Source organism: Ranitomeya imitator, chromosome 4, assembly GCF_032444005.1.
Source record: "Ranitomeya imitator isolate aRanImi1 chromosome 4, aRanImi1.pri, whole genome shotgun sequence".
Classification (NCBI taxonomy): domain Eukaryota; kingdom Metazoa; phylum Chordata; class Amphibia; order Anura; family Dendrobatidae; genus Ranitomeya; species Ranitomeya imitator.
In genome coordinates, this window is record NC_091285.1 from 701,916,515 (window position 1) to 701,943,370 (window position 26,856).

The 26,856-nt window shown below is 46.1% G+C and overlaps 1 protein-coding gene across 1 annotated transcript in view; it reads right to left on the reverse strand.

The window, feature by feature from the left end:
• LOC138677397 (sulfotransferase 2B1-like) overlaps nucleotides 1-18,886 on the reverse strand; it is a 204,707-nt gene extending 185,821 nt beyond the window's left edge. Inside the window, exon 1 of the mRNA XM_069767490.1 lies at nucleotides 18,767-18,886. The gene's annotated coding sequence lies outside the window, so the exon portion shown is untranslated. The remainder of the gene's footprint in view (nucleotides 1-18,766) is intronic.
• Between the last annotated feature and the right edge of the window lie 7,970 nt (nucleotides 18,887-26,856).

Genomic DNA, 26,856 nt, shown 5'->3' on the forward strand with positions numbered 1-26,856 from the left:
TCCTGTAGAGTGTAAGCTCTTATGGTCAGTGGGGTCCTCTCTCTCCTGTAGAGTGTAAGATCTTATGGTCAGTGGGGTCCTCTCTCTCCTGTAGAGTGTAAGCTCTTATGGTCAGTGGGATCCTCTCTCTCCTGTAGAGTGTAAGATCTTATGGTCAGTGGGGTCCTCGCTCTCCTGTGGAGTGTAAGCTCTTATGGTCAGTGGGGTCTTCTCTCTCCTGTAGAGTGTAAGATCTTATGGTCAGTGGGGTCCTCTCTCTCCTGTAGAGTGTAAGCTCTTATGGTCAGTGGGATCCTCTCTCTCCTGTAGAGTGTAAGATCTTATGGTCAGTGGGGTCCTCGCTCTCCTGTGGAGTGTAAGCTCTTATGGTCAGTGGGGTCTTCTCTCTCCTGTAGAGTGTAAGCTCTTATGGTCAGTGGGGTCCTCTCTCTCCTGTAGAGTGTAAGCTCTTATGATCAGTGGGGTCCTCTCTCTCCTGTAGAGTGTAAGCTCTTATGGTCAGTGGGGTCCTCTCTCTCCTGTACAGTGTAAGCTCTTATGGTCAGTTGGGTCCTCTCTCTCCTGCAGAGTGTAAGCTCTTATGGTCAGTGGGGTCCTCTCTCTCATGTAGAGTGTAAGCTCTTATGGTCAGTGGGGTCCTCTCTCTCCTGTAGAGTGTAAGCTCTTATGGTCAGTGGGGTCCTCTCTCTCCTGCAGAGTGTAAGATCTTATGGTCAGTGGGGTCCTCTCTCTCCTGTAGAGTGTAAGATCTTATGGTCAGTGGGGTCCTCTCTCTCCTGTAGAGTGTAAGCTCTTATGGTCAGTGGGGTCCTCTCTCTCATGTACAGTGTAAGCTCTTATTGTCAGTGAGGTCCTCTCTCTTCTGTAGAGTGTAAGCTCTTATGGTCAGTGGGGTCCTCTCTCTCTCCTGTAGAGTGTAAGCTCTTATGGTCAGTGGTTCCTCTCTCTCCTGTAGAGTGTAAGCTCTTATGGTCAGTGGGGTCCTCTCTCTCCTGTAGAGTGTAAGCTCTTATGGTCAGTGGGGTCCTCTCTCTGCTGTAGATTGTAAGCTCTTATGGTCAGTGGGGTCCTCTCTCTCTCCTGTAGAGTGTAAGCTCTTATGGTCAGTGGGGTCCTCTCTCTGCTGTAGAGTGTAAGCTCTTATGGTCAGTGGGGTCCTCTCTCTCCTGTAGAGTGTAAGCTCTTATGGTCAGTGGGGTCCTCTCTCTCCTGTAGAGTGTAAGCTCTTATGGTCAGTGGGGTCCTCTCTCTCCTGTAGAGTGTTAGCTCTTATGGTTAGTGGGGTCCTCTCTCCTGTAGAGTGTAAGCTCTTATGGTTAGTGGGGTCCTCTCTCCTGTAGAGTGTAAGCTCTTATGGTCAGTGGGATCCTCTCTCTCCTGTAGAGTGTAAGCTCTTATGGTCAGTGGGGTCTTCTCTCTCCTGTAGAGTGTAAGATCTTATGGTCAGTGGGATCCTCTCTCTCTCCTGTAGAGTGTAAGCTCTTATGGTCAGTGGGGTCCTCTCTCTCCTGTAGAGTGTAAGCTCTTATGGTCAGTGAGGTCCTCTCTCTCCTGTAGAGTGTAAGCTCTTATGGTCAGTGGGGTCCTCTCTCTCCTGTAGAGTGTAAGCTCTTATGGTCAGTGGGGTCCTCTCTCTCCTGTAGAGTGTAAGCTCTTATGGTCAGTGGGGTCCTCTCACTCCTGTAGAGTATAAACTCTTATGGTCAGCAGATCCTCTTGTAATGGGTGTGTTGGTAGTCAAGTCATGCCCTGCATCCCTTCGCTTCCCTTCCTGATAAGGCAGGTATGGTTTAAGTGTAAAATGGTGTACTACGTGACAATGCTTTATAATGTTATGATGTCTGTGTAATGTGTAATGCGGAGCCATGTCCGGTCGAATGATACACAGACTGATTAAATATTTTAACTATACCAGGGGATATGGGTTCATTCAAGAGGCCGGGAGCAATGAAAAAGTCTACGTGAATGCCGGGTTCATCACACAAGAGGGTCCTTTGCAAGAGTGGGACTGGGTGGCCTTCATAAAGGAGGAGGGGCCCAGGGGACCATCACAGTCACCATGATTTCCAGTATGGAAGAGCAGTGGGCAATAGAGGCCCGACGTATTGTGCGGCTGCCTGTCGCAGCTCAAGTGACAACCCCGAGAGCGGAAATGACTCCATATGAAGCAGTGGCAGTAGCCAGGCCACAGAAGCAGGAGGCTCCATGATCTCCAGGCCAACTGTCTTCTGGAGGGAGGAGTAGGAGAAGCAGCGAAGAGTCTTCCTGCAGTGGATATTTGGGACATATTATTATTGTTGTGCAGGGCCAGAATGCAGCTCACTAATCTGGTCACAAGGACACCTCCAAATGAAGGTGGCCCCAATAAATTGTTGATGTTGTGCTTGTTGCATGAGGAAAGAAAAATGAGACTGTTCTGTATCCCTGAGGGCGGAAGGCTGGTGTTGACTAGATTGGTAGGCGTTTTCTTAAAAAGAGTTATATTGTTTCACCCCCCCTCCAAGTTCTTTTGCGCATTCCCTGCTGGATTACAGGACTGAGGCCCTAATGGGGTCGACCACTTATTGTAATATTATTATTATTATTATTATTATTTATACAGTTAGGTCCATATATATTTGGACAGAGACAACATTCTTCTAATTTTGGTTATAGACATTACCACAATGAATTTTAAACAAAACAATTCAGATGCAGTTGAAGTTCAGACTTTCAGCTTTCATTTGAGGGTATCCACATTAAAATTGGATGAAGGGTTTAGGAGTTTCAGCTCCTTAACATGTGCCACCCTGTTTTTAAAGGGACCAAAAGTAATTGGACAGATTCATTAATTTTAAATAAAATATTCATTTCTAGTACTTGGTTGAAAACCCTTTGTTGGCAATGACTGCCTGAAGTCTTGAACTCATGGACATCACCAGACGCTGTGATTCCTCCTTTTTGATGCTCTGCCAGGCCTTCACTGAGGTGGTTTTCAGTTGCTGCTTGTTTGTGGGCCTTTCTGTCTGAAGTTTAGTCTTTAACAAGTGAAATGCATGCTCATTTGGGTTGAGATCAGGTGACTGACTTGGCCATTCAAGAATATTCCATTTCGTTGCTTTAATAAACTCCTGGGTTGCTTTGGCTTTATGTTTTGGGTCATTGTCCATCTGTAGTATGAAATGACGACCAATCAGTTTGGCTGCATTTGGCTGGACCTGAGCACACAATAAGTCTCTGAAGACCTCAGAATTCATTCGGCTGCTTCTCTCCTGTGTCACATCATCAATAAACACTAGTGACCCAGTGCCACTGCCAGCCATGCATGCCCGCGCCATCACACTGCCTCCACCGTGTTTTACAGATGATGTGGTATGCTTTGGATCATGAGCTGTACCACGCCTTCGCCATACTTTTCTCTTTCCATCATTCTGGTAGAGGTTGATCTTGGTTTCATCTGTCCAAAGAATGTTCTTCCAGAACTGTGCTGGCTTTTTTAGATGTTTTTAGCAAAGTCCAGTCTAGCCTTTTTATTCTTGATGCTTATGAGTGGCTGCACCGTGCAGTGAACCCTCTGTAGTTACTTTCATGCAGTCATCTCTTTATGGTAGATTTGGATATTGATACGCCGACCTCCTGGAGAGTGTTGTTCACTTGGTCGGCTGTTGTGAAGGGGTTTCTCTTCACTATGGAGATTATTCTGCGATCATCCACCACTGTTGTCTTCCTTGGGCGCCCAGGTCTTTTTGCATTGATGAGTTCACCAGTGCTTTCTTTATTTCTTTCTCAGGATGTACCAAACTGTAAATTTTGCCACTCCTAATATTGTAGCAATTTCTCGGATGGGTTTTTTCTGTTTTTGCAGCCTAAGGATGGCTTGTTTCACCTGCATGGAGAGCTCCTTTGACGGCATGTTTACTTCAGAGCAAAACTTTCCAAATGCAAGCACCACACCTCAAATCAACTCCAGGTCTTTTATCTGCTTAATTAATAGTGACATAACGAAGGGATTGCCCACACCTGTCCATGAAATAGTCAATAGTCAATGAAATAGTCAATTGTCCAATTACTTTTGGTCCCTTTAAAAACAGGGTGGCACATGTTAAGGAGCTGAAACTCCTAAACCCTTCATCCAATTTTAATGTGGCTACCCTCAATTGAAAGCTGAAAGTCTGAGCTTCAACTGCATCTGAATTGTTTTGTTTAAAATTCATTGTGGTAATTTCTATAACCAAAATTAGAAAAATGTTGTCTCTGTCCAAATATATATGGACCTAACTGTATAGCACCATTAATTCCATGGTGCTCTACATGAGAAGGGGTTACATACAGAGTTACAGATATCATTTACAGTAAACAAGTTTACAGTGACAGACTGGTACAGAGGGAGAGGACCCTATCCTTGCGGACTTACATTCTATGGGGTAATGAAAACAGACTGCGTGTGGCTGCTCTATAGACTGTGCTCTATTACTCATGAAAACCTGAACAGGAAGACTCGAGGAGTAAGCCGGGTCAGGATTATATGGATTGTGAGTGCTCCTGGACTGTCGGAGCTGTTTGTTGGTTGGCTGCTGGGCCATTAAAAGAACTTCCTGTGTTTGGACACCCGGAGTAAGAAAGGACTGGCCAATGGGCCTGGAATGTTGTACATGAGCATGATGTGTGTTCGGGTCCCAGGAGCTAGGGGACCGGGGTCAGTCGGACCCATGTTTAAGGAAAAAGGTACTTGGACACTGTCGGTGTCTCTAGGAAAAGGGACCGGGTCATGCGGACCTGTGCTGGCAAAGGTACTTAGACACGCTGTGTCATGGTCCCTGTGGCGGAGGGACCAAGGTCAAATGGACCCATAGTACTAAACTGGCAACTCGAGTATTGTGCCGGGTTATACAGGACTGTGCCCATGCGTCTGCTGGCAAATGTGTATTGTTGGCCAAAGGACTAGGTTAATAAAGGGATTTTACCTGCAAGTTCCAGGGTCCCAACCAAGTGGGACAGGTACCAGTCCTGACCAGGATCAGGGTCAGAGATGGATGACAGAGAGGAGAAACATACTCTTGTGTAGAGTTTAAGAATTTTGCTGGTTAAACGTGTTTTAAAATGATGTTTTATATTTGTGATATATCCTACATGTACATGTTTTAGCAGGGAGGTATGTAAGAGGTGTGTTGGGGGTCAAGTCATGCCCTGCATCCCTTCACATCCCTTCCTGATAAAGCAGGTACATTTTATGTGTAAAATCGTGTATTCTGTGACAATAATTTATTGTGCAGTAGGATGCTTTATAATGCTATGATGTCTGTGTAATGTGTAAGTTAGGCATCTTTATGAACTAGGGATAGAGTTCGGGAATAACAGTATAAGTGGAGGATCTAGTGAGATTAATAGTAACAGGTAATATAGGGTTTAGTACAGTGGGGGCACTGTAGATTAGGAGATAAGGTTAGGCTAAAGGTACCGTCACACTAGACGATATCGCTAGCGATCCGTGACGTTGCAGCGTCCTGGCTAGCGATATCGTCCAGTGTGACACGCAGCAGCGATCAGGCCCCTGCTGTGATTTCGCTGGTCGGGGAAGAAAGTCCAGAACTTTGTTTCGTCGCTGGATCTCCCGCTGACATCGCTGAATCAGCGTGTGTGACACCGATTCAGCGATGTCTTCGCTGGTAACCAGGGTAAACATGAGGTTACTAAGTGCAGGGCCGCGCTTAGTAACCCGATGTTTACCCTGGTTACAATCGTTAAAGTAAAAAAAACAACCACTACATACTTACCTACCGCTGTCTGTCCCCGGCGCTGGGCTTCTCTGCTCTGGCTGTGAGCACAGCGGCCGGAAAGCAGAGCGGTGACGTCACCGCTCTGCTTTCCGGCTGCCTGGCGCTGACAGTGCAGAGTAAAGCAGAGCGCCGTGGACAGACAGCGGAAGGTAAGTATGTAGTGGTTGTTTTTTTTACTTTAACGATGGTAACCAGGGTAAACATCGGGTTACTAAGCGCGGCCCTGCACTTAGTAACCCGATGTTTACCCTGGTTACCGGCATCGTTGGTCGCTGGAGAGCTGTCTGTGTGACAGCTCTCCAGCGACCAAACAGCGACGCTGCAGCGATCCGGATCGTTGTCGGTATCGCTGCAGCATCGCTTAGTGTGACGGTACCTTAAGAACTGGTTAAGGAATAGAGGATTTCCAAATTAGGAGGGGCCATAGTAGTGATAGTTGAGACAATTCCTGGGTTTAGTTAGAAAGTTGGAGGAAGAACAGTAAAGTCCAGCAGTTCAGGGCCTTGGGGCTGGAAGTCACACAACTACTAGTGAACAAGAGCAGCTTGACAGCGGCAGTGACTAGGTTCAGTGGGAAATCCCAGAATGTCTGAGAACTATGGTCTTGAAAAGATTGGGAAGCACCTTTCTTTACTTCACCCTCAGACGGGAAAACAGGTGGGGAACTCCAAGCATGAACTATTCTGGCTAGTCGGGAAGCTGAGGTATCGGGTGGTACATTACCAGAACAAAGATTGCCAGGAGAGCAAGGGACAGCACACAGGAAAGTATCTGTGATCAGTGAGAATTACTGTGCAATGCCGGTGACTGAACTGAACTTGCTGAGTAAACTTGTTTTGTTAAAAATTGACTTGGACTCTTGTCAATGAGTGTGTGATGATTTCTGGAACTGGGACAGTGCAACCTGAGGAGAACTCTAATTTAAAAGTGATTGACTTGCATTGCACACAAATCACATAACAAATGGGACATTGCATTTTCTTTGCGGGGTGCAGCCCCTCGCCATGTCTACCACCCTGGCCACCTTACACTCTCTCTTTATCCTGTAGAGTATAAGTTTTATGGTTAGTGGGGTTCTCTCTCTCCTCTTTCCAACATGTATTTTCCAAGCAATAGCAAGGTTTAAAAAATATTGCTACCTATTTGCCGCAAATAAAATTTTGGGGGAAAATTTGTTGAAGCAGGCAAATTCAAACATCAAAAGATCCACTCATCAATAATACATTCCTGTATTTTTGACTCTTATCCTGGGGACAAAATTTTTCAATACATGGTGCTTTTCAGAACTAGGAGAGACCTGACAGGAGGAAGACGAGCGTAAGGGAGAGCCGCTGCCTTCCTTGGATCTCAGAGTTTGTTGTGTTCCAAAAACTGTCCAGACTTACTTTGGGGCATGACTACAGTTGGATGCAGAGTCGAATTCCCCCCAAACTATCTGCTGTGATGTGTAAAGCCCCTGTTAGTCTATCAGGCTAATCCACGCTTTGTGTGACAACACCATCATCCACACCTCGGCCTCCCAGCTAACGACTGGACCAGAGAAGAGCTGGCCTCCTCAGCTACCAAGTTACAGTCGATAAGTCCTGAGCTCAAGCCCTCAAGCACGGTGGGAGCGTGCACGCAGACCTAGAGAGAGAGTTTGGTGGCAAATGAACATTCTTGGGCAGAGAGATTATTTGCTAGTAGAACTGTATAAACTTGAGATATTTACTCACAGTATTAGATAGACTTATATACTCACATTCTGAACAAGACCCACCCCATGGAGAATCTCTTGTGTGTGGGAAAAAAGTGTGGGTTAAAAAATCGTTACTTTTGTGAGTTTCTGTGCTGCACCACTGTTACTTACTTTTCAAGTTCTGGCCTGTAGTGAGGAATCCACTAAGGAGAAGGAACAGGGACTAAAGTGAGAAGTGGTGATAACTATAGTGAATCAGATGGGTGGAAACAGACATTTCTCTAAAGTAATCTTTATTTTACAATATATGTACACTAGAGAACTGGGACAATGCAATTAAGATTGGGGCATAGGCTCTGTGTCAAACTGTGTTACTGTGTAATAGTGGTATAACTCTGTTATAAGTCTGTAACTGTTATCATACAGTGATCACTCTCTGAGTACAAGGAATGTAGTGTATGTGATCTGCAGTCCTATGTACTATCACAGATAACACATGATTAGTGTTGAGCATTCCGATACCACAAGTATCGGGTATCGGCCGATATTTGCGGTATCGGAATTCCGATACTGAGTTCAGATACTTTCAGTATATCGGATACCGGAATCGGAAGTTCCTATAATTCAAAGAGCCAGAATTCAGCCAATGAGGAATCCTTAGAAGTGTGGGCACATTCTGTTCTGCATGTTAGGCATGTAACTACTGGCATGGCTGTGATTGGCTGCTGAAATGATGTCATGATGCACTATAAATGTCGCCGCCGCCATTTTTGGTTCACTCTGTTGTGAATTCAGTTAGAGACAGGATGCTGTGTTCTGACTGAGGGCTAGTTTTGAGATAGTGATTTGCTTCATTGTGCTTTACCCAGGCTAATTTAGCAACCGCTGTGTGAGAACCTTGTTTTTGCCTTGCAGCGCTGTTCACAGCTGTATGAAACGTGTCTGTGTGAGTGCAGCTCACACTGTAGTCTGTTCTGCAGCCACAGCTGGTTGTAGTCAGCTCAGGGTGTGTCTCTGCCCCATACTGTTCCATTGTCTGTTTTTCAATTAGTGCAGCCTGCTGCACATTTTTTCAAATTTATCCTATTAGTGGCTTTCCATCCGCATCCTGCTAGATTGTGGAAAAACACTATAAAGAATTGCATAGAGGAACTTTTCTTGGCCTTGCAGTGCCGTTCATGGCTGTCTGCACGGTCTCTGTGTGAGTGCAGCTCGCTCTGTAGTCTGTTCTGCCACCACAGCCGGTTGTAGTCAGCTCAGGGTGCGTCACTGCCTCATACCGTTCCATTGTCCGTTTCTCAATTAGTGCAGCCTGCTGCACATTTTTTCAAATTTATCCTATTAGAGGCTTTCCATCCGTATCCTGCTAGATTGTGGAAAAACACTATATAGGAGTACATAGAGGAGCTTTTTTTGGCCTTGCAGTGCCGTTCATGGCTGTCTGTACGGTCTGTTTGAAAGTGCAGCTCACTCTGTAGTCTGTTCTGCGAAAAAACCAAAAAGTTAAAAATTTCATCAAACACCCAACTTTACAGTTGTGTAGGCCACATTAGCTCATATTAAAGTCTAGTCCATACTTTATAAAATTAGTGTTTCTTATACCTGTTAGGAGCTGTTCAGGAATAAGCACACTAAGCCCTCAGTACTTTTCTGCCTATCTTTATCAGCCTACCAAGATGAAGAGCGCAGGGAGTAAGGCACGTGGCCATGGGCGTGGAGCAGGGAGAGGATGTGGGGATTCTGTGCCTGCTGCGGGCACCGGTGACTCATCATCCCCCAGTTTTAGCAGGGAACAGTCCTTCATGCGCAGCTTTGTAGGAGATCGCGGTACCCCACTGCTGCGGGAGGAACAAATTGAAGCCGTTGTCGGATGGATGGCAGCTAACACATCGACTTCAATTAGTGCCACATCCTCTCAGGCACAGAGCACTGGAGAGCACCCATCTGTCTCTTCACCACCTGCCAAATTGCCCAGGCAGTCAGAGAGCCCAGGACAGGAGCCATCTCTACTTTTGTTCTCTGAATCTCTTGGCTTGGAAAAAGGGGGCCAGCCAAGCAGCATTGGAGAAATGGAAGAAGAGGCAGTATGCAGTGATGCCCATCAGCTTTGTCTCTCTGAATCTGAAGAGACGGGTGGGCCAGTGCCTCCGGTCAGCACACCTCAGTATGCATCTGATGATGAGACTCAGGTGCCAGTTTCTGGTGCGTACTGTGCTGTGGAGACTACCCAGGAGAAGCATTTGGTGGAAGAGGGTAGTGTAGATGATGAGGTCCTTGACCCATCATGGTGTGAGGTACAGGAAGGTGGTGGGAGCAGCTCTGAGGAAGAGATTCCCCGAACGGCCCAAAAAAGGAGAGGGAGGGGGAAGACTGTGGTGCCTGTAGCCTCCACTTCGGCACCCATTAGGAGCATGCCTCTTCCAAAAGCCAAAACGGGCGCTCCCAAGACTTGCAGTGCCTTTCTTGACCAAGTTGCAGATGACATTTGCTTAGTCAAATGCAAGGTGTGTCATCAGAAAGTCAAAAGAGGGAAAAGTGTCAGCAACCTCAATACCACAAATATGTGGAAACATGTGCGGACCAAGCATGCGGTGAAGTTACAAAAACACACTGAAGATCTAGGCCAACCTACAGGAGCACCTACCACCTCTTCAGCTCGTGTTGTAGCCTCTTCCTCCAGCTCACACACAACTGGTTCGGCTTCCTCACAGGATCACCATGGAAGAACCTCTGGCACTGTTGTCCAGAGACCCAGTGTAATTCCACCCACTGGACCACGTTCCCAGACATCCTCACACTCCCAGCCCAGTCTACAGCCATTCTCGGCAAACCACCCCCGAGCACAGGCTCTGAATGCTGGCATTGCAAAACTACTGTCCATTGAAATTCTGATATTCAGGCTGATGGAGACTGACACCTTCCATAACTTGATGGCATTGGCAGTCCCACAATATAATGTGCCCAGCCGCTTTTATTTCAGCAGGCAAGCCGTCCCTGCTCTGCAAAAGCATGTGGAGGGAAACATTAAACACGCGCTACTGAACGCCATCAGTAGCAAGGTCCACCTCAGCACCGATGCATGGACCAGTCACCATGGACAGGGGCAATACCTTTCTCTCACTGCCCATTGGATAAATGTTGTGGAGCCGGGTACAGATCGTGCGTGTGGCTCAACTCCAAAGATTGCAGGAATCCAGTCTGTACACATTAACTCCTCCTCTTACTCAAGTTCCTCTGAATCAGCGCTGCAGGAGCTTTCACAGTCCACCGCCACATGGACCCGTGAATGCTTACCTTTTACGACCGATATGAGCACAGCCGTGGCCAAACGTCAACAGGCCGTATTGAAATTAATTTCTTTGGGGAATCGAAGACACACAGCGCAGGAGCTCTGGAATGCCATCAAGCAGGAGAACGACATGTGGTTTGTGCCAGCGAATCTCCAGCCAGGCATGGTAGTGTATGACAATGGCCGAAATCTGGTGGCAGCTCTGACCATAGACAACCTCACTCACATCCCATGTCTGGCACATGTGCTCAACTTGGTCATGCAGAGTTTTTTGAGGGACTCTCCGGATCTTGATGCACTGCTGCACAAGGTTCGCCTAGAGTGTGCTCACTTGCGGCGTTCCAGCATGGCCAGATCGTGCATTGCAGCTCTACAGTGCCGATTCCGCCTTCCGGAACATCGCATCATATGTGACCTAACCACCAAGTGGAATTTCACGTTACATATGTTGGAGCGGTTATGTGAGTGGCAGCCAGCAGTAATGGAGTACCAGCTGCATCAGCACAAAGAAGTCGCACTGTGCGCCGTTCAGACTTCACAACCACTGAGTGGGCCACTATGAAGGACGTCTGCCAGGTTTTGCGTGCCTTCGATGATTCCATGCAGATGGCGAGTGCACTAGTCAGCATGACTGTCCCCCTTATGTGCATGCTTGAAAGAACACTGCAAGCGCTAAGGGATGATGTTGTGGAAGAGGTGGAGGATGAGTAGTCACAAATTCTATCTGCTTCTGGACAGTCAGCACAACGTAGTTCCTCACAAAGGCCTAGGCAGGGGACACTTTGTGAGGATGATGAGGAGGAGTCATTGGAGGAGAAAGACATCTTTCCAGAGGAGGGAGTTACACAATGCTCCAGTAGTCAGTATGTAGAGCGAGGGTGGGGTGATGCAGAGCAGGCAGAGATCACGCCTCAACCAGGGGACAGCGTTTCTTGGATAGTTGGCAGTCTGCAGCACATGGTTGATTTCATGCTGCAGTGCCTGAGAAACGACCGCCGCATCACCCACATTCTCGACACAGCTGATTATTGGGTGTACACCCTCCTTGATCCTCGCTACCAGGACAACTTTCAAAGCCTCATTACACCGTTGAACCGGGAGCGTAAAATGCGGGAGTACCAAGACACACCGTTGCAGTCCATAATCATCTCCAGTCCAATCGAGAGCAGTGCTGCTAGTGCTCTACAAAGCAGCTCAGTGCATCGAGGCAGTGGAGGAAATTCTGCACAAAGAGGGAGCAGAAGCTGTGCCTCAGCACAAGGCAAGTCCAGTATGGCCCAACTGTGGCAAAGTTTTCTGTACCCACCACAAATGCCTAAACCATCACAGACGGCTCCAGGCAATGTTTCCGTCAGATAGTGACAGATTACATGTCTTACCCTCTCAGTGTACTCCCAGACGGCTCTTTCCCCTCAAGTTTTGGGTCTCTAAGCTGGATACATGGCCAGAGCTTGGCCAGTATGCATTGGAGGTGCTGGCTTGCCCTGCTGCTAGTTTATTATCAGAATGCATCTTTAGTGCCAGAGGTGTGTACTAGCAGACCTTCGCATGCGATTATCCTCCGATAACATTGACCAGCTTACTTTTCTGAAAATGAACAAGGCCTGGATCTCGCAGGAATTTGCCACTCCTCTTCTAGATTAAATAATTGGTTGGCAACAGTATCCAGGTCTCCTGTTGTGTTCATGTTTCTACCACCTGAACTGTAATCCTTGGGCTCCAACACCACCAGTTGCTGCTCAGAAGTGCCATCTGCACAGTCAACACATGACCCAGTGTTATTGGGTTTCAGTAACGTCAGCTGATCCCCAGCTGTGTATTCGACAATGTGTCCTGCTACCTCCACGCTGACACTACAACAGAAATTTAACGGAACCTTTCCCCCCCAGGCGTTTGTTACTGAAAGAGCCATCTTGTGCAGCAGTAATGCACAGTCAACAGTTGATCCTCTGTTATTGGTGTTCAGAAACGCCAGCTGCTCCCCTGCTGTGTGTGCAGCAAGTTTTCCTGCTCCCTCCATGCTAAGACTACATCAGATATTAAACTAGCACCAATTAGGCCTCGGCATACACTCTGCTTTTAGAATTTACCCTGGGCACCAGTTGCTGCCCGGAAGTGCTGTTTGCACAGTCAACAGTTGCTCCTCTGTTACTGGGGATAAGTAACGCCAGCTGATCCCCTGCTGTGTGTGCGGCAATAGCTCAAGTCTGCTCCTCCTGCTGTCCCTGGGCTCCAACACCGCCAGTTGCTGCCCAGAATTGCTGTCTGCACAGAGCAAAACACTCGGTCCTGTGCTAGTGGGGTTCAGTAAGGCCAGCTGTTCCCCTGCTGTGTGTGCGGCAAGTTCTCCTGCTCCCTGCACACTAAAACTACATCAGATATTAAACTGGTTAAACTAGCTCCAATTAGGCCTCGGCCTACACTCTGCTTTTAGCATTGACCCTGGGCTCCAACACCGCCAGTTGCTGCCAGGAAGTGCTGTCCGTACAGTTGCGCCTCTGTTATTGGGATTCAGTAACCCCAGCTGCTCCCCTGCTGTGTGTGCGGCAATAACTCAAGTCTGCTCCTCCTGCTGTCCCTGGGCTCCAACACTGCCAGTTGTTGCTCGGAAGTGCTGTCTGCACAGTCAACAGTTGCTCCTCTGTTATTGGGATTCAGTAACCCCAGCTGCTCACTTGCTGTGTGTGCGGCAATTTTGCCTGCTCCCTCCACATTCACGCAACTACAGATTTGAAACTTGCTCAAATTAGGCCTCGGCCTATACTGTGTTTCTCATGCAATCCCTGGGCTCCAACAATGCCAGTTGCTGCCCAGAAGTGCCGTTTGCACAATCAACACTGCTGCCGTGTTATTGGGGTTCAGTAACATCAGCTGCTCCCCTGCTGTGTATCCGGCAATGTGTCCTGCGACCTCCACGCTGACACAACAACAGAAATGAAGGGGAACCTGTCCCCCGCCAGGCATTTGTAACTAGAAGAGCCACCTTGTGCAGCACTAATGCTGCATTTGGACAAGGTGGCTCTTTTAGTTTTTCTCCTTGCACACGCTGAAGTTAACACTTAGAAAATGTGTCCCCTCAAACCTTCAAACCGTCTCAGATGTGGGACTTTCCTGATTAATGAGACGACGCAATACAGCCATCATTCCTACCCCCTTGGCACCAGGCGCCGCCTCCTCAACGTTGTTTGAATCTGTCCCGGAGCCTGCGCTGTTATGTTATCCCTTGGCCATGCGCAGTTAGCGCTGCCCATCTTCTGACATCATTTGTTTTCAGGCTGCCTGCGCTTGTGCGGCCGCCCTCCCCGAGATCACACCCCGCAGTGTCTTATTTATTCACACTGCAGGCCTGGGATTCATGGGCATGCGCAGTGCATATCTTCACCTCTCACTCATCTCCTTCCGCCTTCTTCAGACTGTGCGGTGTCACAGCTGTGGCATGTGATTAGGGATCAGCTGATGCCACACAGTGTGAGGAAGGCAGAAGGAGATGAGTGAGAGGCGAATATATGCACTGTGCAAGGCCATGAATCCCAGCCCCGCAGTGTGAATAAATCAGAAGACACTGCAGGGCTGGAATTCATGGGCATGCGCAGAGCATATCTTTGCCTCTCACTCATCTCCTTCCGTCTTCTTCAGACTGTGAGGCGTCACAGCCGTGGCATGTGATTAGGGATCAGCTGACGCTGCACAGTCGAAAGAAGGCGGAAGGAGATGAGTGAGAGGCAAAGATATGCACTGCGCAAGGCTACGAATCCCAGCCCACGCAGTGTGAATAAATCAGAAGACACTGCGGGGCTGGGATTCGTGGGCATGCGCAGTGCATATCTTCGCCTCTCACTCATCTCCTTCCGCCTTCTTCAGACTGTGCGGCGTCACGGCCGTGGCATGTGATTAGGGATCAGCTGGCGCTGCACAGTCTGAAGAACGTGGAAGGAGATGAGTGAGAGGCGAAGATATGCACTGCGCAAGGCCATGAATCCCAGCCCCGCAGTGTGAATAAATCAGAAGACACTGCGGGGCTGGGATTCGTGGGCATGCGCAGTGCAGATCTTTGCCTCTCACTCATCTCCTTCCGCCTTCTTCAGACTGTGCAGCGTCATGGCCGTGGCATGTGATTAGGGATCAGCTGACGCCGCACAGTCTGAAGAATGCGGAAGGAGATGAGTGAGAGGCGAAGATATGCACTGCGCAAGGCCATGAATCCCAGCCCCGCAGTGTGAATAAATCAGAAGACACTGCGGGGCTGGGATTCGTGGGCATGCACAGTGCAGATCTTCGCCTCTCACTCATCTCCTTCCGCCATCTTCAGACTGTGCGGCGTCACGGCCGTGGCACATGATTAGGGATCAGCTGACGCTGCAGAGTCTGAAGAAGGTGGAAGGAGATGAGTGAGAGGCGAAGATATGCACTGCGCATGCCCACGGATCCCAGCCCCGCAGTGTGAATAAATCAGAAGACACTGCGAAGTGTGATCTTGGGCAGCGCGACCGCACAGGCGCAGTCAGGCTGACATCAAATGATGTCAGAAGACGGGCAGCACTAACTGCGCATGCCCAAGGTTTAACATAACAGCGCAGGCTCTGGTACACAAGCAAACAACACTGGCCGGCGCAAAGGGGGTATGAATGACAGATGTGCTGCATCTCTTTAAGAAAGTCCCGCCTCCGGGACGGTTTCATGGTATGAGGGGACAAATTTTATAAGTGTTTCTTTCAGCTTGTGCAAGGAGCATAATTAAAAGAGCCACCTTTTCCTTGCGCAGCATTACTGCTATTCCATTTGATTGGGCTACACCTCTATGCCTTTAATGTCTCCGCCACCTCCCCAAATACATCCTACATAAATCTTAGTTGTTTTCCTTCATGTAGAATGAACCTACAAGGAAAGAAAGGGTTTATTTTAATTCCGATATTTTGGTCCCATTGACTTGCATTGGTATCGGGTATCGGTATCGGCAATATCCGATATTTTTCGAATATTGGCCGATCCAATCCGATACCGATATTTTCAAATATCGGAAGGTATCGCTCAACACTACACATGATAGCTCTCTTGAGTTCAAGTAATGTAGTACATACGTCCTGCAGTTCTATGTAACAGCACAGGCAACACCCGCAGGTAGAATATTACAGAAACATTTACATTTCATTTTAATAAACATTATCCCCCCACTTGATTCTATCACTTGACCCATCCAGCATTAGTAGATATCCAGCATCAGTAGATATGCCCCTTACAGTATAATCATCCTCATTTCCCCATCGCCCCTTGTGTAATTACATGGATCCTTTACTTATTAATCATCCCTCTCATTTAATCTGCCTGTAAGTGGAATCTCTCACACCACTTACAGTAAATTCATTCCCCATGCCTTCCCACCATTTTTGGTAAAATTAGGCCATTTGTAAAATTGTTAGTGTGCCCGGGGGCATAGGCTACAATTGGTGGATGTGCTGACCGTCCTTAACACAAATACATGGACTGAAAAAAAAACATGATTGTGTGACTGTAGCCTTAGATAAGTCGTACTTGTTGCATATTTTTGGTATAATGTCACAGGAAAGATATATATCTTAGTACCGTTTTAGCCAGTTGATAGAAAAATAGTTAGAATTGAGAGTCCTCAGTGGTTGATACTTTTAATGGCTAACTGAAAAGATGGTAACAAACTGCAGCTTTCGAGACTACACAGGTCTCTTCATCAGGCAAAGAGTAATACAAAATCTGAAGAATCACATATTTATACACAATACAGCACAGAACTGTCATTATGGGAGAGTGATAAACAGTTGTGTCCATAAATATTGGACAGTTCCTAGATTAGGAGTGGATGTTTTGTTGTCCTCCGATTGGGGTGTGGTTCTTTGTTATGATGCCCCATAAGGTCTGAGGGCAAATTCCTTAACTGATGTAAAAAGACATAAATCCATGCGACAGATTAATTCACTAGGTGTGTCAAAGGTTGTCATAAATGTATACTCTGAGATTCTCCTGTCTCTCTGAGATTTGAAGCTACCTTTCAATACAATTTCTGGTCCATGGTGCTATGATCAGGTATACTAAAATGTTTGGCCACAGGTAGATCCATTCTATTTTCTTTTATTGTGTGGCGGTGATAATTTTTCCTTGTTCTCAGTTTCTGCCCTGTCTCCATTACATACAGACCCCCAGTTGGACATTTAGTACAACAGGACAGGACAGGAGAATCTCGGAGCATACATTTATGACAACCTTTGACACACTTAGTGCAGGAATGAATGTGTCGCATGGATTTATGTCTTATTACATCAATTAAGGAATTTGCACTCAGACATTATGGGGCATCATAGCACGGAACCAGACCCCAATCAGAGGACAACAATACATTCACTCCTAATCTAGGAACTTTCCAATATTTATGGACACAACTGTTTATCACTCTCCCATAATGACAGTTCTGTGCTGTGTTGTGTATAAATATGTGATTCTTCAGAATTTCTTTTACTCTTTGCCTGATGAAGAGACCTGTGTAGTCTCGAAAGCTGCAGTTTGTTCATCTTTTCAGTTAAGGTACCGTCACACTTAGCGACGCTGCAGCGATACCGACAACGATCCGGATCGCTGCAGCCAACGATCCCGAGGTCCCCGGTAACCAGGGTAAACATCGGGTAACTAAGCGCAGGGCCGCGCTTAGTAACCCGATGTTTACCCTGGTTACCATCCTAAAAGTAAAAAAAAACAAACGATACATACTTACCTACCGCTGTCTGTCCTCGGCGCTCTGCTTCTCTGGTCTGGCTGTGAGCGCCGGGCAGCCGGAAAGCAGAGCGGTGACGTCACCGCTCTGCTTTCCGGTTGCTGTGCTCACAGCCAGACCAGAGAAGCCCAGCGCCGGGGACAGACAGCGGTAGGTAAGCATGTAGCGTTTGTTTTTTTTTACTTTTAGGATGGTAACCAGGGTAAACATCGGGTTACTAAGCGCGGCCCTGCGCTTAGTTACCCGATGTTTACCCTGGTTACCAGCGAAGACATCGCTGAATCGGTGTCACACACGCCGATTCAGCGATGCCTGCGGGGAGTCCAGCGACGAAACAAAGTTCTGGACTTTCTTCCCCGACCAGCGACAGCACAGCAGGGGCCTGATCGCTGCTGCCTGTCACACTGGACGATATCGCTAGCCAGGACGCTGCAACGTCACGGATCGCTAGCGATATCGTCTAGTGTGACAGTACCTTTAGCCATTAAAAGGTATCAACCACTGAGGACTCTCAATTCTAAATCTTTTGGTGTACTGTAATGTCCACACCAAAAATCTGTAACTAACTTACAGATCAATGGAAGTAAGCAGGTTATTACAAATCCCCATACACAATACATGGAAATGAAATTTGCGGATATTTGGGTTGCACGCATATTTAAACCTGCGGCATGTTATATTTGTGCCGAAACATTTTTTTTCTAAATGACAAGGAATGTCCATAATTTAGAATTGACCATCCGGCCTATACTGCAACAAATGCATAGAATAGCATATAAACTAACCTGTCCTCCACAATGTACATTGAAAGGTAAACTGTGTGGTATACCATGTGGACCTAAAGGTGAAAAATGCCACCGCATGGCATCCATTGGGGGTATGTCAGGAGCTAATGTCATATATACATCACCTTGCATACAAGCGCTGCAGTGTGCTGCCTTATGCTGTGCTGTTCATATATAGGGGTCAGCTTCTTACTCTCCAAGTTCTGGGCTGCACTGAGGACTCCACTGAGAGGAAGAAACAGGGACTAAAGTGGGAAGTTGTAGGAACTATTGTGAATCAGATGGGTGGACCCAGACGTTTCTATAAAGTCATCTTTATTTTACCAAATAGGTAAACTAGAGAATCGCGACAACGCAATGAAGATCTGGACTCAGGCTCTGAATCAAAGCTTCGTGATGCCTCTTCCACTGGTCATTTCTAAACTCAACAGCATTGCATGATTCTATCTTCTATTCATTATCGTCTATTATAACAACGCAAAGCAGAAATGAGAGTTGTACGGAAATGTAAAATGTACTTACATTCACTGGAGATTGAGCCTCTGAGAAAAACACTTTCTTATGTGTGAAAGGACCCAATGGTCATAGGATCTGTCTGATCACAGAATGAATAGGAGTTTTGTTCACAAAACAAATGACATGACGATCCTGCACTCCACCCAAAGGGCAAAATACATTTCACAAGGAGAAATAAAGCCACATCCAAATACCAGCAGGAAAATAATATTCACAGGGAAAATTAGACACTGAAATATAACAATCATTATGGGCTTAGGTTAATTTCTGTTGCACTATGGTTATTAGCTAAGACTAAGCAGAACGTAGAGAGCAAGTTGCACGGCACGCATTGCTTATAGTAGCAGCAGGTTTAGCACAGCGTGGGGCGATAGCTGCAGCATAGACCCTCGCCTTCTCCTGTAATGCCCTGCTGCGCTACATGAAAGAGTGGGTCCTGGCTGGGCTTTGGTGTTGGTGCTGTGAGGGCCTTGTGCTTGAGCAGGCCACCTGTAACGGGTAGTTTTGGCTGGCCAAGACAACAATCTTTACTAAGGCTAGTTTCAGATTTGCGTTAGAATCCGCAGCGTTTAATCTGCGTCCGGAAGTGCAGGAAAAAACACATATAAACACGTACAAACGTGGCGTTTTTTTGACGCATGCGGGAATGCATGCGGTTAAATAAACGCCACATTTGCACACTTTTCCATGCGTTTTTCATGCGTTTGCGTTTCTGGTGCGCATGGTGACAAATTTTACAGGAGAAAAATCTAGATAACCAGACACCGCCAATGTGACTACAGAGGGCCTGTATTATGGGATAATCCTTTAGGATTCTAGTCTCCAAATGGCGCATTCTTGCAACAGCCATTAATCTAAAAATGGAGACAGTCGATGAGGTGGTCAAAGCCTGTGTGGTTCTGCACAATTACATAATGGCTAAGGAGCGACCCAACATTGAACTGGATGAACCAGTTGCAAACCCATTGCCCGATTACCAGCATCACCCGCTGCGGTCAACTGCTGAAGTTGGCCACATGCGGGACCAATTTGCTGCCTTATTTTAATCAGATATTGGATGTGTGTCATGGCAGGACAATGTTGTGTAAATGTCATGTTGGGATTTTGTCTGAACCAGTTATTTTCTTGAATGTTACTAATATTTTTTGTTAATAAACTTTATTTTTTGGTATCTTGACCATGTCTCCTATGTATTTCCTCTACAAACCAAGGCTGCCCTCACAGTAGCAGTATTTGGTCAGTATTTTATATCAGTATTTGTAGGCCAAAACCAGGAGTGGGTGGTAAATGCAGAAGTGCTAAATATGTTAATATTATACTTTTCCTCTAATTGTTTCTCTCCTTGTTTTGGCCACAAATACTGATGTAAAATACTGACCACATACCGCTAGTGTGACGGCAGCCAGGTAAGTTAGTGGTAAGGTTGTTGACGTCATTGCGTCCTGATTTTGGTCTGCAGTATCCATTGAACGCAGACTGAAGAGACAATGGCTGTTTAAATCAAAACATATCTTTACTCATCAAGTCAGGTGTCAGAAGTAATGAATTCATGATACACATATAACAGCTTCATTAATCTACTATTTCTGAAACATGTCCAGGTGAGCATAGATATGCCTTGTATGACCGCCATCGTCCCTTCACTTTGTGTGAAATAGATTACGTAAACAGAAGAGAAAATGGAGGTTATACAAGGCAGTTCTCTACTCACCAGGTCAGGTGTCCTAACTAATGAGTTTTTGGACACCTGACCTTTTGAGTATAGTTCTGCATTGTATTGTCACCATTTTCTCTTCAGTCTGCAACACTAGTCACAGACTAAGCAGAATGAAGAGATTATGGAGAAAATACAAGTATAAAATTTTTGGTCCACCTCATATCTCTAGACTAAAGACACAGAAAGTGTTGTACTTGCTAACTTCTAGAGCTATGATGTGGCCAAAAAATTAAGTGTGTGGCGCAGTGTTTTATTTGGCGCATGGTGTCCGTTGCAGGCGGCGACATACACAATTAACCACACATAATTGGGGGCAAAAAACAATTGTATTTATTTTCTTACAAACAAAATTTTTATTTAACTGTGCCTGCTTGGGGTAGAGTGATGGAAATGGGGGGTGTGAAGCTGTGAGGACTGGCTAAGTGTAGACAATGCAGGGGTGGCAGGAGAGGGGGCAAATAAACTAATGGGGTCTTGTAGTTCGGGGATGGGGCTTGACATATGAGAGGCCTGAGGCGCACTGGAAGGGTGAGACAAACCTGACATTACAGACACACTGGGAGGTGAGGAGGGAGGAATACTGATAGTACGCAGATTTTTATTTTTTTTCCCTTTCTGGGAGCGACGTGTTCTGGGAAGCCTTGGTGGGCTCATATTTTGTGGCATAGTCATGGTGGGTGACCTGTCAGGGTCCGGCTGCACTGTGGTTGTAGAGCGTGCAGCCATGCCAGAGTCCATAGTGCTCAAAGAGCGTGCTGCCATGCCAGAGTCCATAGTGCTCGTAGAGCAGATGGCCATGCCAGGGTCCATAGTGCTCGTAGAGCGTGCAGCCATGCTGGAGTCCATAGTGCTCGTAGAGTGGAAGGCCATGCCAGGGTCCATATTGCTCGTAGAGCTTGCAGCCATGCCAGGGTCCATATTGCTCGTAGAGCGTGCAGCCATGCTGGAGTCCATAGTGCTCGTAGAGTGGAAGGCCATGCCAGAGTCCATAGTGCTCGCAGAGCTTGCAGCCATGCTGGAGTCCATAGTGCTCGTAGAGTGGAAGGCCATGCCAGAGTCCATAGTGCTCGCAGAGCTTGCAGCCATGCCAGGGTCCATATTGCTCGTAGAGCCGAAGGCCATGCCTGGGTTCTGCTGCATCGTGGTGGTGGTGGAGCGGAAGGCCATGCCAGGGTCCTGCTGCTGCATTGTGGTATCAGTGGAGGAGGTCCAAGCAGGAGCGGGAGTTGTCATGGTGGTGCTGTAGTGGTGTCCGGCAGTGCTAGGAATAGAAGTGCCCGTGCAGTGGTATGCAGCAGAGGTCAGCATTGATGTAAATCTTGACAGTGTTGGCACAGGTGGATATGCCGCCACTGTCTGCTGAAAATACCGACTCTGCTGCATAGCCTGCACGTAAGCAGCATTGCAGGCCTGCATGACACTAAGCTGGAGATCAGGAGTAAGGTGTTCTAACATGCCCTGTTCATTTTGGTTAAAAAAATGATGTGCTGGCGGCTTTTACTTGTTCAAGGGTATTGGTGACCTCCTGGATACGTGTATTCATATGGCTAATGGCAGTATCCATTCGGTCACCCAAAGTCTTGAGTCCATCGAGAAAAACCAAGCTCAAGTTCAAAAACTTGGGCATGAGTGGCCTGTCTGATGCCCTCTGCCGCTGCCGAGAGAAGCCCCAAAAAAAGGGGCAGAGGCAGATGACTGGAAAAGGGGAACACCTGATGAACCAGCTTCCTGGTCTCCAGGTAGTGTGGGAGGCCCACTTGCTGCAGCGCTGCAGGATGGCTGGGACGGGCCCATGGCTGTCTGATGAAGGACCACTCCAGAACCTGAGTCAACAGTGCTGCTCCATGTGCTGTGAACAAAGGAAAAAAAATACCCAAAACTGAATAAACGCCAACTCCTGTTGAATAGAAACATACAGATTATGGCAATGCAACACAAACTAATGCACAGGAGAAATATTTACGTTCTCTGGGCAAGGACCAGTCTTAACCCCTTAGTGACAGAGCCAAATTGGTACTTAATGACCAGGCCAATTTTTGCAATTCTGACCACTGTCATTTTATGAGGTTATAACTCTGGAACGCTTCAACGGATCCCGCTGATTCTGAGATTGTTTTTTCGTGACATATTGTACTTCATGATAGTGGTAACATTTCTTCGATATTACTTGCGATTATTTATGAAAAAAATGGAAATATGGCGAAAATTTTTTAAATTTTGCAATTTTCAAACTTTGTATTTTTATGCCCTTAAATCAGAGAGATATGTCACGAAAAATAGTTAATAAATAACATTTCCCACATGTCTACTTTACATCAGCACAATTTTGGAAACAAAATTTTTTTTGTTAGGGAGTTATAAGGGTTAAAAGTTGACCAGCAATTTCTCATTTTTACAACACCATTTTTTTTTAGGGACCACATCACATTTGAAGTCATTTTGAGGGGTCTATATGATAGAAAATAATGAAGTGTGACACCATTCTAAAAACTACACCCCTCAAGGTTCTCAAAACCACATTCAAGAAGTTTATTAACCCTTTACGTGCTTCACAGGAACTGAAACAATGTGGAAGGAAAAAATGAACATTTAACTTTTTTTTGCAAACATCTTAATTCAGAACCATTTTTTTTATTTTCACATATGTAAAAACAGAAATGTAACCATAAGTTTTGTTATGCAATTTCTCCTGAATACGCCAATACCCCATATGTGGGGGTAAACCACTTTTTGGACGCACCGCAGAACTTAGAAGTGAAGGAGCGCCGTTTGACTTTTTCAAATGCAGAATTGGCTGGAATTGAGATCGGACGCCATGTCACGTTTAGAGAGCCCCTGATGTGCCTAAACAGTGGAAACCCCCCACAAGTGACACCATTTTGGAAACCAGACCCCTTAAGGCAGGGGTCCCCAACTCCAGTCCTCAAGGCCCACCAACAGGTCATGTTTTCAGGATTTCCTTAGTCTTGCCCAGGTAATAATTGCATCACCTGTGCAATGCAAAGGAAATCCTGAAAACATGACCTGTTGGTGGGCCTTGAGGACTGGAGTTGGGGACCTCTGCCTTAAGGAACTTATCTAGATGTGTGGTGAGCACTTTGAACCCCCATGTGCTTCACAGAAGTTTATAACGTAGAGCCGTGAAAAAAAAAATCGCATTTTTTCTTCAAATATGATATTTTTGCCCACAAATTTTTATTTTCACAAGGGTCACAGGAGAAATTAGACCACTAAATTTGTTGTGCAATTTCTCCTGAGTACGTCGATACCCAATATGTGGGGGTAAACCACTGTTTGGGCGCACTGCAGAGCTTGGAAGAGAAAGAGTGCCGTTTTACTTTTTCAATGTAGAATTGGCTGGCATTAAGATCGGACGCCATGTCGCGTTTGGAGAGCCCCTGATGTGCCTAAACAGTAGAAATCCCCCACAAGTGACCGCATTTTGGAAACTAGACCCCCCATGGAACTTATCTAGATGTGTGGTGAGAACTTTGAATGCCCAAGTGCTTCACAGAAGTTTATAATGCAGAGTCGTGAAAATAAAAAATATATTTTTTTTCTACAAAAAAGATTTTTTAGCCCCCAAGTTTTTATTTTCACAAGGGTAACAAGAAAAATTGGACCCCAAAAGTTGTAGTCCAATTTGTCCTGAGTATGCTGGTACCCCATATGTGGGGGTAAACCACTGTTTAGGCGCACGGCAGAGCTCGGAAGGAAGGAGCGCCGTTTTGGAATGCAGACTTTGATAGAATGGTCTGCGAGCATTATGTTGCGTTTGCAGAGCCCCTGATGTACCTAACCAGTAGAAACCCTCCACAAGTGACCCCATTTTGGAAACTAGACCCCCCAAGGAACTTATCTAGATGTGTGGTGAGAACTTTGAATGCCCAAGTGCTTCACAGAAGTTTAGAATGCAGAGTCGTGAAAATAAAAAATATTTTTTTTTCCACAAAAAAGATATTGTAGCCCCCAAGTTTTTATTTTCACAAGGGTAACAGGATAAATTGGACTGCAATAGTTGGTGTCCAATTTATCCCGAGTACGCTGATGTGCCATATGTGGGGGTAAACCACTGTTTGGGCGCACGGCAGAGCTCGGAAGGGAAGGAGCGCCGTTTTGGAATGCAGACTTTGATAGAATGGTCTGTGGGTGTTATGTTGCGTTTGCAGAGCCCCTGATGTACCTAAACAGTAGTAACCCCCCACAAGTGACCCCATTTTGGAAACTAGACCCCCAAGGAACTTATATAGATGTGTGGTGAGAATTTTGAATGCCCAAGTGCTTCACAGAAGTTTATAATGCAGAGTCATAAAAAAAAATACATACAGTTAGGTCCATATATATTTGGACAGAGACAACATTTTTCTAATTTTGGTTACAGACATTACCACAATGAATTTTAAGCAAAACAATTCAGATGCAGTTGAAGTTCAGACTTTCAGCTTTCATTTGAGGGTATCCACATTAAAATTGGATGAAGGGTTTAGGAGTTTCAGCTCCTTAACATGTGCCACCCTGTTTTTAAAGGGACCAAAAGTAATTGGACAGATTAAATAATTTTAAATAAAATGTTCATTTCTAGTACTTGGTTGAAAACCCTTTGTTGGCAATGACTGCCTGAAGTCTTGAACTCATGGACATCACCAGACGCTGTGTTTCTTCCTTTTTGATGCTCTGCTAGGCCTTCACTGCGGTGGTTTTCAGTTGCTGTTTGTTTGTGGGCCTTTCTGTCTGAAGTTTAGTCTTTAACAAGTGAAATGCTGCTCAATTGGGTTGAGATCAGGTGACTGACTTGGCCATTCAAGAATATTCCACTTCTTTGCTTTAATAAACTCCTGGGTTGCTTTGGCTTTATGTTTTGGGTCATTGTCCATCTGTAGTATGAAACGACGACCAATCAGTTTGGCTGCATTTGGCTGGATCTGAGCACACAGTATGGCGGCTCTGAAGACCTCAGAACTCATTCGGCTGCTTCTGTCCTGTGTCACATCATCAATAAACACTAGTGACCCAGTGCCACTGGCAGCCATGCATGCCCAAGCCATCACCCTGCCTCTGCCATGTTTTACAGATGATGTGGTATGCTTTGGATCATGAGCTGTACCACGCCTTCGCCATACTTTTCTCTTTCCATCATTCTGGTAGAGGTTGTTCTTGGTTTCATCTGTCCAAAGAATGTTCTTCCAGAACTGTGCTGGCTTTTTTAGATGTTTTTAGCAAGTCCAGTCTAGCCTTTTTATTCTTGATGCTTATGAGTGGCTGCACCGTGCAGTGAACCCTCTGTAGTTACTTTCATGCAGTCTTCTCTTTATGGTAGATTTGGATATTGATACGCCGACCTCCTGGAGAGCGTTGGTCACTTGGTCGGCTGTTGTGGAGGGGTTTCTCTTCACCATGGAGATTATTCTGCGATCATCCACCTCTGTTGTATTCCGTGGGCGTCCAGGTCTTTTTGCATTGATGAGTTCACCAGTGCTTTCTTTCTTTCTCAGGATGTACCAAACTGTAGATTTTGCCACTCCTAATATTGTAGCAATTTCTCGGATGGGTTTTTCTGTTTTCGCAGCTTAAGGATGGCTTGTTTCACCTGCATGGAGAGCTCCTTTAACCGCATGTTTACTTCACAGCAAAACCTTCCAAATGCAAGCACCACACCTCAAATCAACTCCAGGCCTTTTATCTGCTTAATTGAGAATGACATAATGAAGGGATTGCCCACACCTGTCCATGAAATAGCCCTGGAGTCAATTGTCCAATTACTTTTGGTCCCTTTAAAAACAAGGTGGCACATGTTAAGGAGCTGAAACTCCTAAACCCTTCATCCAATTTTAATGTGGATACCCTCAAATGAAAGCTGAAAGTCTGAACTTCAACTGCATCGGAATTGTTTTGTTTAAAATTCATTGTGGTAATGTCTATAACCAAAATTAGAAAAATGTTGTCTCTGTCCAAATATATATGGACCTAACTGTATATTTTTCCACAAAAAAGATTTTGTAGCCCCCAAGTTATCATTTTCACAAGGGTAACAAGAGAAATTGGACCCCAGAAGTTGTTGTCCAATTTATCCCGAGTACGCAGATGCCCCATATGTGGGGGTAACCCACTGTTTGGGCGCACGGCAGAGCTCAGAAGGGAGGGAGCACCATTTGACTTTTTGAGCGCAAAATTGGCTGTCGTGTTTGGAGACACCCTGATGTACCTAAACAGTGGAAACCCCCCAATTCTAGCTCCAACACAACTCCAACACACCCCTAACCCTAATCTCAACCTGATCCATAATCCTAATCACTAACCCTAACGATAATCACAACCCTTACCCCAAAACAACCCTAATGTCAACCCTAACCATAACCCTAATCAAAACCCTAAATCCAAC